At 37.9% G+C, this 12,049-nt stretch overlaps 1 protein-coding gene across 1 annotated transcript in view; it reads right to left on the minus strand.

Moving 5' to 3' along the window:
• NR5A2 (nuclear receptor subfamily 5 group A member 2) overlaps positions 1–12,049 on the minus strand; it is an 84,623-nt gene that overhangs the window by 35,931 nt on the left and 36,643 nt on the right. The window lies entirely within an intron of this gene.

Consider the following 12,049-nt stretch of genomic DNA (forward strand, 5'->3'; position numbering starts at 1 on the left):
TCTCAAGTTATTTGTGATCTGTGTCTTAGAGGATGAATAAATTTATCCCTAAACTGACTCTAAATGCAACTAGATTGCATTCAGTCTTCTTCACTTGAAGACTGAAAAAAATTTAGGATTTCCATTGAAATGGGAGAAAAAAAAATCACAAATTAGTGGAAGGTAGACTGTGAAATTAAGTCATGGTAAGCATCAATATCCCCTGAACCTATTCTTACTAAGCTTCCTGATTTTTTTTTTAAATCAAAGTCTTTGACTTTAAATGGGTGCCCTGAAAGAGTTGAGAGGTGCATGCATTAGCCTTGCTACGATTCAGAGTGGTAATAGCACCTATGTAGCTGAACAGACTCTAAGAGCCTGCATAGACAGCAATTGCTGAACAAATTAAAAATTCTATAAATGCTGTAAATCTAGTTTCAATTGCTTTAGAACTAGATTTTGTCATACACAGGAGTAGTCCTGTATGAGCTGAATTAGATAATGCAGTAGATATTTTCAAGTTTTATCAAATATAACCTAATGAATTTTAGAACTTTATTCTTTCAGGCTTGTTTTCTAGTTGTGTAGTAGAGAAGGAAGTAACATTTTTTGCTAATAGATTTTTGTAATGTCACCTGTGAAAGTTACCTACTATTGTTTCCCTCTTTCCAGTCACTTGCTACATAGCTCAGACTGTAACATCTGAAACATTGAAATCTTTGCTTCTTCCATTTGTCTTTACTTCCCTTCACCTTTCAAAGGCACAAGAGGCTGTGTGCTGCCATTCATGTTTTCCTACACAGATACAGAGCAAGGCTGATTTGGTATTAAAAATCTCTTCCTCTGCCCACAATATGTATATGACTATGAAACTATTTCAACTAAATTATTTGTTGTCTCAAGAGAGGACAGTAAATCACCACACTGATACACTTGGGCCAGGTTTAAATTAATTATTTGAAAAAGATGCTTGAAAGGTACAGATTCTGTTACTCTTGCTTTTTACGTGAAATTATTCTTTGATCATTTTCTCCTCTGAACAGAAAGGGATTGAAAAAAATCACAAAAATCAGAGACATCATCCTAACAGGATAATGTAACCCAAATTACCACTTCACACAAAGCTATCACAGCTTACATCCAAAGAAAACAAATTTTGAGAGAGTTTAAACCTTCAGCATCCATGTCATAACACCTAATACCTGAATAAGAGGTCAAGCACTTGACTATACTATAAATGATTATATATTTCCAGGGTAAGCCAGCTGTCTCAGCCACAGGCTTTTGAAAACAAACCACACTTACAGGTCTGGCTTTCTGAAGATTCCAACAGCAGCTACTCCACAATCAAAGCTTACCTCCCAAGCTTTATCTTATCATTACCGAGCCAGTGCTGTGAGAACAGTGCGAGATGGCAAAATCACAAAAAAAAATGTTCTGCACATAGTCTGTTCCTGCTGTTTTACAAGCCTCAGAAAACTAGCACAGCGAACATCTGCTAGTGGTTCACAAAATCTACTCCTTTGTATTTGCTGTAATTTAACCAGGGAAAGCCCATAAAATGGATAGCATAACCAGCTCTATACACATCCCAAACACCATGTTGCCTGCAGAAGATGATTAGAGCCAGCTGCTTTTGCCATTTTAAGAAAGAAGGTGGGGCAGCAGATGCCTCCAGTTTGCACTAGGAAGAAAGAAACATGACTTTAATGAGGATTGTGCTAAAAGGTAGCACCAGACCAGCCTACTTCTGAAAGACATGTAGATGAGGAAAAGCATTTGGTCACATTGAACAAAACCAGTAATGCACCACTTATGTTAGAACGAGCTGGTAAAGTTTACAGTGTGTGTAAGCGCAGCAGAACACAAACACCACTGTGTTTCCGTGGCATGTCGATACATGTGTTGCAGAAGCATGTTATCTGTCAAAGTGAGAAAATCAGCCTTTGACCAAAACAATTACGTGCCTTAAACTGAATGTGCCTGAAACTGATCCTGAAGGTAAAGAGACTCAAGTTTGCTTCTGAAGAGGAAGGTCCTCTGCAGGAAAATCCTCTTGTGGACTTCAGTCTTCTAACTCCAAAGCCAGAGAAGGCTGCTCTGCCATTAGCAGTGTAAGCAGGAGAAAAGGTAAGACCAAAATACTTTAGTCCACTCTGGGACTAGACATAATCAACAACATTTTCAATTGTGGTATAAAATGAATTAAAACAAGCTTGCAAACTTTCATTACTGGCTAAATTTTGAGAGTTTTTTCAGTTTGTGGAGATTCTTAAGAATATTATCAATGTTTTAACAACAAGAAGAAACAGCTCCTGTTGTCCTAACTACTAGGAATGCTTATAAATAAAAGTTAAGCATCCTGTGGCCAACACCTCCCTGATGCAAGAACATTCCCCAAACCTGCAGCTGCTCCTGTCATAACAGAACACTGACATGAGGATAATGTAACCTGGGTCTTACCTAAGCAAGTTGTCAGATGAGGTGCCCATTTGGCAGCTATCAAGCCTCAAGCAAAAGTGTGAGTGAATACTGTGCCCAGATGGTTGCATTTAAGCCCTCTCTGGCCAGTGGCACACCAGTGGGGACAGCATAACTGGAAACTGTTGCTGAAGAAATGGCTTTTAAAAAAAGATGTGGAAGAAGGTAATGAAAGGTGTGTGACTCAAAAGAAATAGGAGATAGTTTCCAGCACACAGGCAGAGTGGCATTAAAGAAGAATAATACTACAAGTATGAAATTAGTAAAATATCAGACATGTAAAACTGCTCTAAAATGACAAGGGAAGCAAAGAGAGTGCTTAGGAGGCTGCTTTAAAGGAAGAGAGAAGGTGGTGGGAGAAGACAAAGGGGAGCTGGATATTGGGTAAAACCTTGACAGTGAGGAGGATGAGATGCAGACTTAAAAGATTTGTGTGACTGCAAGTGATGCTGCTGGGGCAGAGAAGGAGCAAGTACTACTTGTTAGAGAAGCAGAGAATGGTGGTTGACAGCAGTACAGGTGTGGTAGTGTTCATCTCCACAGTGAACTTGATTCTGTCAAGTGTCTGAATACAGGTTTGAACACAGAATTCTCTAGTGGCATGTTAGAATTCTACACTGCCAGCTGCGATTATAAGGTGACTTTAAAGAATTTTTTAATGAGTTTTCCACTAACAAGGATTGGAAAACAGGTATGCATGAGAATACATTTAGATGTATCTATTAGTTTGCATAATTTATCTTGCCAATACAATGTGAACCACACAGAGTATTTCCAGGAGTGGAGGAAATGGATTCTCAATTTGAAGAGGAAATGTCTAACCCTGAGCACTATGGTGACAACACTATCTCTTGGCAGGAGAAGAAGATAGGAATGGGAGTGTCACATCTGCCTGCTAAACCCTGGCCTCCCCTCAGCTGGGCCCTGAGCTTTTGATATGGAATTCAGTGGAAGTTTGTAAGTCTCGCTGAGGCCTCTATTGACACTGAAATACACAATCACACCTTATCAATTATAGTTAAAGGGAGGACTTATCTCAGAAATGCTGGTTACTCATCTGAAAAACTATTTGTGCTGATGTTATAGATGAGGAAGGCTAGTGTGACACAAGAGTAGTATTGTTGTAGAGTGTATGCTTCCCACAGCACAGAACGTTAATCATTATAAACTTTTGTTTTTTCTGAAGAACAACACTGAAATTGCCAAACAGTAAAATGAAGAATAATGTGTATGCTTTGCTGAAATTCACCTTAATCTTATCAAAACCACACTGTGTCTTTCTTTTAGGAAAGTGTTTCACAATATTTCGCACTGTAACCAACAACTGCAGATTTATTGCAATTTTTCTTCTGAAGAGGTATTTTCAGCCTGAAACTTGATGAATTACCTGTTAAAAATTTCAGGGTCATGGGTTTTTTGTGTTGTTCTAAGTTAAATATTTTCCTTATAATTACTGCTGCAGGTTCAGTTAAACAGTGTGCTCACCTTTTACCCAGTTTACACCTGCTTTTCTCAGAAGCTGCAGAATCCTTTTCATCTCTGTTCATTTACATCAACTTGCCACAGTAGCTTTGGGCTTTTCTGCTACTAAAAATTTAAAAGGGTGTCTAATGATTTTAAAAAACTACAATAATTGAAATTTATGGGATAAAACTGTGCAGGATTCAGCTGAATTATTTTTACTTATGATTTTAAGAGGGAATGCAAATATGGAATAACATGAAGCATTCATCTCATAGTGCCACTTTTAAATTCTACGGCCATTGAATAGCCATTTCCTAGTGAATATGAAGTGATTAAACATCTGTCTGAACTGTTCAGCCTGAAGCACATTGGTTCAAGGAATGGTTGAACTTTCTTTCAAATGCAGTTAGGAGATCACTCACAAGTCATTGCAGACATATAGTTTGAGTTGTTACTCCATTTTCTTATGCTATAGTGGTGCAAATCACCCCAAATCAAAGTTTTATAAGACAAGTGCACTCCAGAGACTATTTTTTACTCCTGAATGCATGCATGGTTTCCAAATCATTATATAGGAGGGAAGGATTTGGACTCTCCAGATGGCTTGCTGCTAACAGTGGGAAACCTCCTGTGCAAGGTTGCTGTCAAAAAGCAGCACGTAACAGCCAATGTGATTTTAGAAGTGAATGCACATAACTTTCAGAATCAGTGAATGCCCTAATAAAATGTGATTACTACCTATAACCTCAGTAATAAAATGCTACAAAGTTCAAGAAGAAATGATTTAATATTAACTATGATTGTTCCAGCTCTTTACTAGAAACCTGTGGGTTATAAAAATTTCTAGGTGAAAGCAGGGAGTGATCTTTACAAGTCTGTTTGGTTAAATGACTGTCCTGTTTCTATCTAGCTCTAGCATGAAGGGAGTATAAATCTATTCAAGTTTGGTAATGCTTTACATTTGTCTTGATTCAAAAATGACAAGAAATACAGAAATACTTCAGTGTGTGCCTTTTCCTGCCTCTTTGCAGCCTGTACAGAGCCTGTTAGACAAGTGCAGTTGTACTTGGAATGTGCCTCTGTGTGTACTCTTTCTCTAGTAACTTCTGAATCCACCAGTCAGAGCCAGAATATTTCAACAGGAAGGTTTTCTATCCAAGACACTAAGTTTCTATATGCTTTGTTTGAATCAGTGTCCACATGGAGGAAAGTAACTGCTGAATACCATGCTGAAAGAAAGGTTAATGTACTCATGCTTTATTCAACAGCAGGGAAGTGAGAAGGAGGAAGAGAGAAGGACTAAAATGCTTCATTAACTCCTTGCTTATGGAACTGTTAGTATTTGGAATATCAAACTACTTGGGAATTTTTTAAAGGACATAGACAAGGAATTTATGACACAAAGCAACATTTGAAAAGTCCCACGCTTTTTTACCCTTCCAAGCTGTGGAGGGGTACGTGTGTGGTGCCCATGCTCTGAAAGGTGTGCGGTGCTTCCTGCTTGGGGAGGAGATGGGAACAGGGAGAGCAATGGCTTTGCCACGGCTTCTCCACTCACATGGCCCTGGACAGCTCCCTGTGAGATAACTGGGAAAGAGGGGACCAAAGCAGCACTGCCCAGACATTTCCCAGTTTCATTGCTTATCTTCCAGAGAGTCAAAATACTTTAACAAAGCAGCCTTGAGCATCAGCTCACACTCATCGTGTTTTCTTGCAGGAATAGAACACAAGGTGCCTGAGTCTGGGGGCCTCAGATTGCTAAAGAAGTAGGGGTGGGCAGCAGATGGTCATCCTACTAAGGAATAAGATCTCTTATGGATCTTTGCACTCCGTTTAGAAAGTATGCCCATCTATTAGGGAGAAGGTAAATGACCAATCTCATGTCTACAAGCATCAGGTGAAAGGACAGTTGCAATAAGTTTTCTGTGTATATAAATGTATTATATAGGGCATCAAATGCGACAAACAGCACTCCTATTTCTTCTCCTTTTCCTCACATTTATCTCTGTGCAAACTGCATAAAAATGACTTGGTATTTCACAGTCAGCATTATTTCTGATGAATTATGAATGTGTTTTTCTTAGGTTCTTTTTTGGGTGGTTGTGGGTTTGTGTTTTTTATTTTATTTAACTGAAAATAAGAGAAGTATGTCTTTTTAGTCCCAACTGAAAATTTTGCTTGCAATGCAGTGTTTCTTGCCTCTCAAAGTGAATAGAAAGATAAGGAAAAGGGAAAATCAATTATTTTTGCCATCTGTTTCACAGAGTAGAGGTACCTTCTGTAGCACTGGACTGATAGAATTTACCTTCAAAATCCTACTCCTGTGAGTATTTCTACAGATGTTAGTACAGCCTAAGCTTATGCATAGTTGGGTCTAGAATTTTAAAAGAATTAGATAAAGCCATGTAGTTTATGTGGCAATTTTGCTACTAGAGCTTTGTTGATCCCTTGAATTTCTCTGGAACTACACCTGGTTTTTTCTGCTGTCAACAAACGAACTACAAAATTGTGTTGAACCATATTCTTAACTCTTGTGTGAATATCAGTTCCTTGACTTGCAATAAAATCTGAATTAGTCCCACCTGATGAATTGTTAGCCTTGTGGGTCTGATCTGCTTTTTAGGCTGCACAATGATGTCCCTCGGGGAATCAGAAGACAAAATTGAGTCCAGTAAACTTTATGGCACTGCTGGTGAATTTATTCTTAATATATTCAATCAGCAATTTCACTCTGTTGTAGAGCAGCCTGTGATTAAAGTCTTTGTGATCTTCTCCAAGTCACATACATTTTACTATTATCTGAGAGGATTTCTCATGTCTATATAATCTTCCATTTCTAATTTCCGTATAATGTTCCTTTCCTGTTTCGTGATTAATTTGCTAAATTATGTTTTCATTTTTCTTTCAGTTAGTGTATTGCTCCAGCTGAAACTTATTCCAAGGGTCTACAGGTAAACATTAGCTCTCATTTGTAAAATTTCTTAGATATCAGCAACATCAAATCTCAACAGATATCAATACAGCATATGGGGTACATTATTAATACCAAAAGACAAAGTTATAGTAAGAACTAATCTTATTTTTGACAAAATAAATACCCTGAAAACTCAATCAAGTAAACATAATATGGAAAATGTTTTTATCTTGTGACAAAAGGCACGTACTAATTTCAGAAAGCAATCTTTAATATGGTAACAGGCAACCCGAGTAATTTCTTAACACACTTAGGGTCCCATTCTTTCAAGTGCTGCATGCCCCAGAACACTGTTTTTTGCATGAGTTTTTAACAAGAGTTACTTAAATCAGCTCTCATTTAAATTACACTATGTGGTTACTCTTCTGTTTAACAGGGTTAGTGTTTATTTCCAGTACAGCTGTTAAGTGGATGTGGAGTATGGGAAAAAGGCAAGTCATAAGTGAAGAATAATCTTACTCCCTTTTAACAGGTGACACCTACAAATGTCGTTTTGTGTACACAGTGTGGGACTGTATTCACGATTGCACCAATGGGACTATGCAAATAATCTTCTGAAGTCATGACTAAAAAGGAGTTATTTTAACGTTAGAGCACTGTAAGTGAGAGAAGAACAATTTGCTAGGTGAGTATTAGTGACAGTCAGAGTTGGACACTGACAAACCACACAAAGAATCCAATACATTTAATGTTTCATACCATTTGTAGTTTCCAGCAAATCAGTAGTTTTTTATTTTAAATGTTCTTTATCTTTTGATTGCATGACACTGCAATATTTTTCAGGAATTAAAATATGTTAGTTTATATTTCACGTTCCAGAGTCCTCTTAAAACTTTTGACAGACATCCAACTATGGAAAGGCGAGTATTTCCTTCTGCCCGTACTGAATCAGGGAAACAAGGATGTAGAGTCTCCAGACTGAGGGCTGGACACAGAGGCACCTGTAATACACTTTGGCAGTGGAGGCTGGTGTTACTGTGGAACACTGCACTTGCCATACAAATGTATTCCACTGTGTTTTCCTCTGATTTGTAGTAGAACAGCCAGAAAAAGCCACAGCAAAAGCAGTAAGAAATCATGAGAAACGGTATCTTCAGTCAAGATGTGAAAGGAGATGGTATACTGATGAAGAAAAAATACAGAATTGTTGTCTTGCAACCTGAGGGCTGCAGCAGTAACAGTAAGTCACTGGGGCAGAGATTAAATGAGAAAGAAGACCCAATGCTAACAGAGAAAATGAAAGAAAAATCAGCCTTATGAATGGGTGTTGTCATGTATTAAACCAGTATCCATCTGACTTGATAGAAAAAATGCTAAAAAACATCACCAAAAGAAGTTGAAGTCATACGAGAAGGTTGTGGAGGTGTAGTGATGCATGATCCAACAAGGTACACAGTATTTCAGGAATACACTGAAACACTTGCTACTTCTCTTTTTATCTGAAAAGCATTGCAGGAGGCTCTCAGCATGCAGCTACTACCATCTAGCTAAATCCTTTCAACTAGGAACATTGTCTTCAAAATATTACCTCCTTTCCCAACAGAGCCAAGTGTGAAAGAGCAGACAGAGCCATGTTATTAAAAATCACAGGAAGTCCTGACCGAATGAATGCTTAAGGAACAGGCAAGTGTGTATTAAAATGGTTTTTTTTCCATTCATCCTTTCATTTGGCTTTGTTTCATTTATTCCTACTTCCTGTTTCCTGTAGTCTAATTTGGAAATCTCTGATGTATCATTAAAATACGATTGTCACAGCTCTGCTTGGGTCCCATATTGTTGTTAGCTCTGCAATTAGGATTAATATTAATTTTAAAAAATATCTTTGAAGATACTGGTTTATTTGGGTTGTTTGGTATGTTGATGAGAGAAACTTTTTCAGTACAGAACACAGAATGAGTAGGAACCTTATAGGCAAAAATGACAATAGATTGTGACACAAATCAGTCAGCCTCTGACTTTCTCTGCTGTCACAGCTGGGCACAGGTATCCAAACTGTGAGTCTCTAAATTGGGTTCCTACATGTCTGCATGCAATAGATTGGCTGTGGGTTTAGGAAAAATGGAGAGAATATGTACATCTAACTTACTGTGTTTTTCTTAGCTTGTTTCTGAATGATAGCAGGGATGATGAACAACAAAATCAGGCTGCTCTAATTACTTCCTATTCACCCATGAGTGCACCACACACCTCAATTGCGGCAGCTAAGTTTCAGACTGGGAGAGGCTTGGCCAATGGAACAACTTGCAAAAAAATGGAAGCAATTTCTTCAAAAAATCATTTTTTGTATTGCTTATATGCAAGTATCTGGTAATCTACTATTAACCTAGGTCTTAGAACCTAGATTTTCAAAAAACAAAGAAATACTTTGATTTATAATTAGGTTTAATATGACTTTTATTACTGAAGGTTTGACATGACTAAAAGATTACCATAACACCCAAATGTAAGAAGTTTTGTTGTTTAATCCCAGGTTTATCCTGGTTTTACCAAAGTAGTGTGCATGATGACTCTGTCTCTAATAAGTTTTTCTGAGCTGTATTAGAACTTTTTAAAATATGGCTACTTAAATCTGTATCAAGGCAATTTTCCTAGTACATAGAATAGCTTGAATGATTTACAAGTGTAAATGAATGCAAGATTATACAAATATTCAGCATTGTGTCACTGACAGGTAATGGACTGAATTCTATCTTTGGCTAATCTGCCTGAGGGTCTGTTTCCTTCAGAGTATAAGGTCTTTAGGGACGGACTGACTATTACTGTCTTTGGGCAGTATCTATCTCTGTTACCATAAATCAAATAGCAGAAAAGGGTTGCCTGACTGCATGGAACATACATGGACACTTCTCTGTAAATAAAATTATCAGCCTTTCAATCTAAACTGCCAGCCTGCAAAACAAACACAGAATGTCCAGTTAAATAATACAAGGTATTATTATTTAAACTCCCTGTCTCCTTATATAAATATGACCATCATCTTAACAACACCACGAGAATATTTTGATCAGTAATTTTTGCACTGCAGCATAATCATATAACCTGATGTCCTGTGTAACCATGAAATACCAATAGTTGTGGCATTATACAGAATCCTGAACTTGAATGGTGCACAAGACATTCTTACATTCTGAATGTCTTCAAGACTGATTCTACAATTCATATGCAGACAGAAATACAAAAACGCCTGGGTTTCAACAAAAGGCTTCAAGGAGCCAGTCCTTACTTCTATTGCTTTGTATCTGTAAAGCCTTTGATAATAAACACTTTTTTAAAGTACACCCTAACATAAGCCAACTTCTACATTCAGCTTCATAAGACAGCTCCTTTTGTATTTCCTCTTGCATGAGCACACACTGCACCAAAATCCAATATACTGTATCAAATTTATGCATTTTGCAAATATATGACTATTTGATAAATGGAGTTGAATGTGAGGGGTTTTTGGATACTTTTAGCAAATGAAGAATGTGCATAGTGTAGTTTGTAACTCACATGTTGCATTCAAATTGCCTCTTTCTACAGTGCAATGTGCATATGAAGTTCTCTGAGATGTCTGAACTAGAGTCACTGTAAGTACTTATCCAGAATATGCAATTAAAATATAATTAATTTCTAGATATCATCAATATCCTGTCATTGCATAAGGGGAATGGACTAGGTGACCCATGAAGTCTATTCCTACTCTCATATCTATTATGATTATTTTATATTAGTAAAATTACCTGTTAAGGTCACTTTTATGTCATGGTTCCCCTTACACAAATATTTGGTACCTGTGGCCATTTATGTGTATTTTTTCCAGTTCTACTTAGAATGGATTCAGTACAGGCAGAGCACCAAAGGAAAAACGTGATATTTTGTTGTAAATAATTCATAAAACAACGTTATGACCCTTATTCCCCATGAGGCACCCAGATAATGAGCCACCCAAATGAAGCAGTGAAAACATGCACTTCCCTTGCCATGGGTGTGCCCCTGACAGACTCCTCAGGGTCACAAACCCATCAATCTCTTTTCACACATGAGCTAATCAATTCAAAGAGGGAAGTGCCAATGAGCTATTAGATCAATATGGTGAAGTATGGAGATTGATCTTATCCCAGAGTGACTACATTAACAGACTCGTCAGTGTGACCTCTGCCCTGCGGCGCACATTATACAGGATTGCAAGTCTGAGATCTGAATGAAGACCTCAGGTCATTGCTTTTAATAATCTGCTTTGCTGAAAGAATTAAAAGTAAATCTGTAAAGGGATGACTAATGAAAATATGAAGTGCTTTCTGCTCCTCTAGTCTTGGTATGCTTGCAGAAATCACGCCAGCTTTTCACAGCAGCCGTCAGCATCGCCTGCGTCCCACAGGCACCTGCTCAGCCGCGCCGGGCTGTCGGCGTTTGGGAGAGCAGTTTAGTACAGCCACTGAGAGAGAGCGTGTTCTCCAGAAACCAAATACAAAATGATAACAAGTACTAGCTCTGTCAAAATCACTTAAAGTCTTGGCTGAACTGCCGGACTGAGAGCTGGACTGGAGTCCTGGTGGTCTGAATTATTTAGCTGGTGTAAGTGGGATGGCAGGAGCTGCCACTGCTGTGGAAGTTGCTCAGAGTGCTGCCATGCACTGAGTGCATGAGTTCCTCCACCAAGCAAAATGTTCCCCATACTTGCATTAACTCAAGGTCCAGCCCTGGGAGTCAGTCCGCTTTCAGTTAGGCCAGAGGCCAGTGACTTTGGGGAGAATTGATCTGATCAGAGGAGCCTGGTTCACGGAATTTATGAGCAATATGTGCATACATTCTGTAATGCTCTGCTGTCCCTCAATCAACCTGTACTGGTAAACATCACCAACTCTGCAGGAAGTCTGTACATGAAGTGACCACATATAAGCAACCATTTCGGGCATCTCATTTTAAAGACTCATTCTTTTCATGTATAATTTCAGAGATGCTGAAAAAAAAGTACACTTTTTTGTCTCAGAGCATGATATTAGTATTGTTAATATTTTTAAACTCTGAATAATTTCATTGCAATGAAACATTTATGTATATAACACACTTTTAATACTGTATTTTTATTATACCAAACATTTTTATTGTTCATTGTATAATTGAATCAATGAATTAGGAAAAGGTTACTAAAAAAGGATTAATGCATTT

Source organism: Onychostruthus taczanowskii, unplaced genomic scaffold (assembly GCF_017590055.1).
Source record: "Onychostruthus taczanowskii isolate IOZ18803 unplaced genomic scaffold, ASM1759005v1 scaffold65, whole genome shotgun sequence".
Lineage (NCBI taxonomy): Eukaryota > Metazoa > Chordata > Aves > Passeriformes > Passeridae > Onychostruthus > Onychostruthus taczanowskii.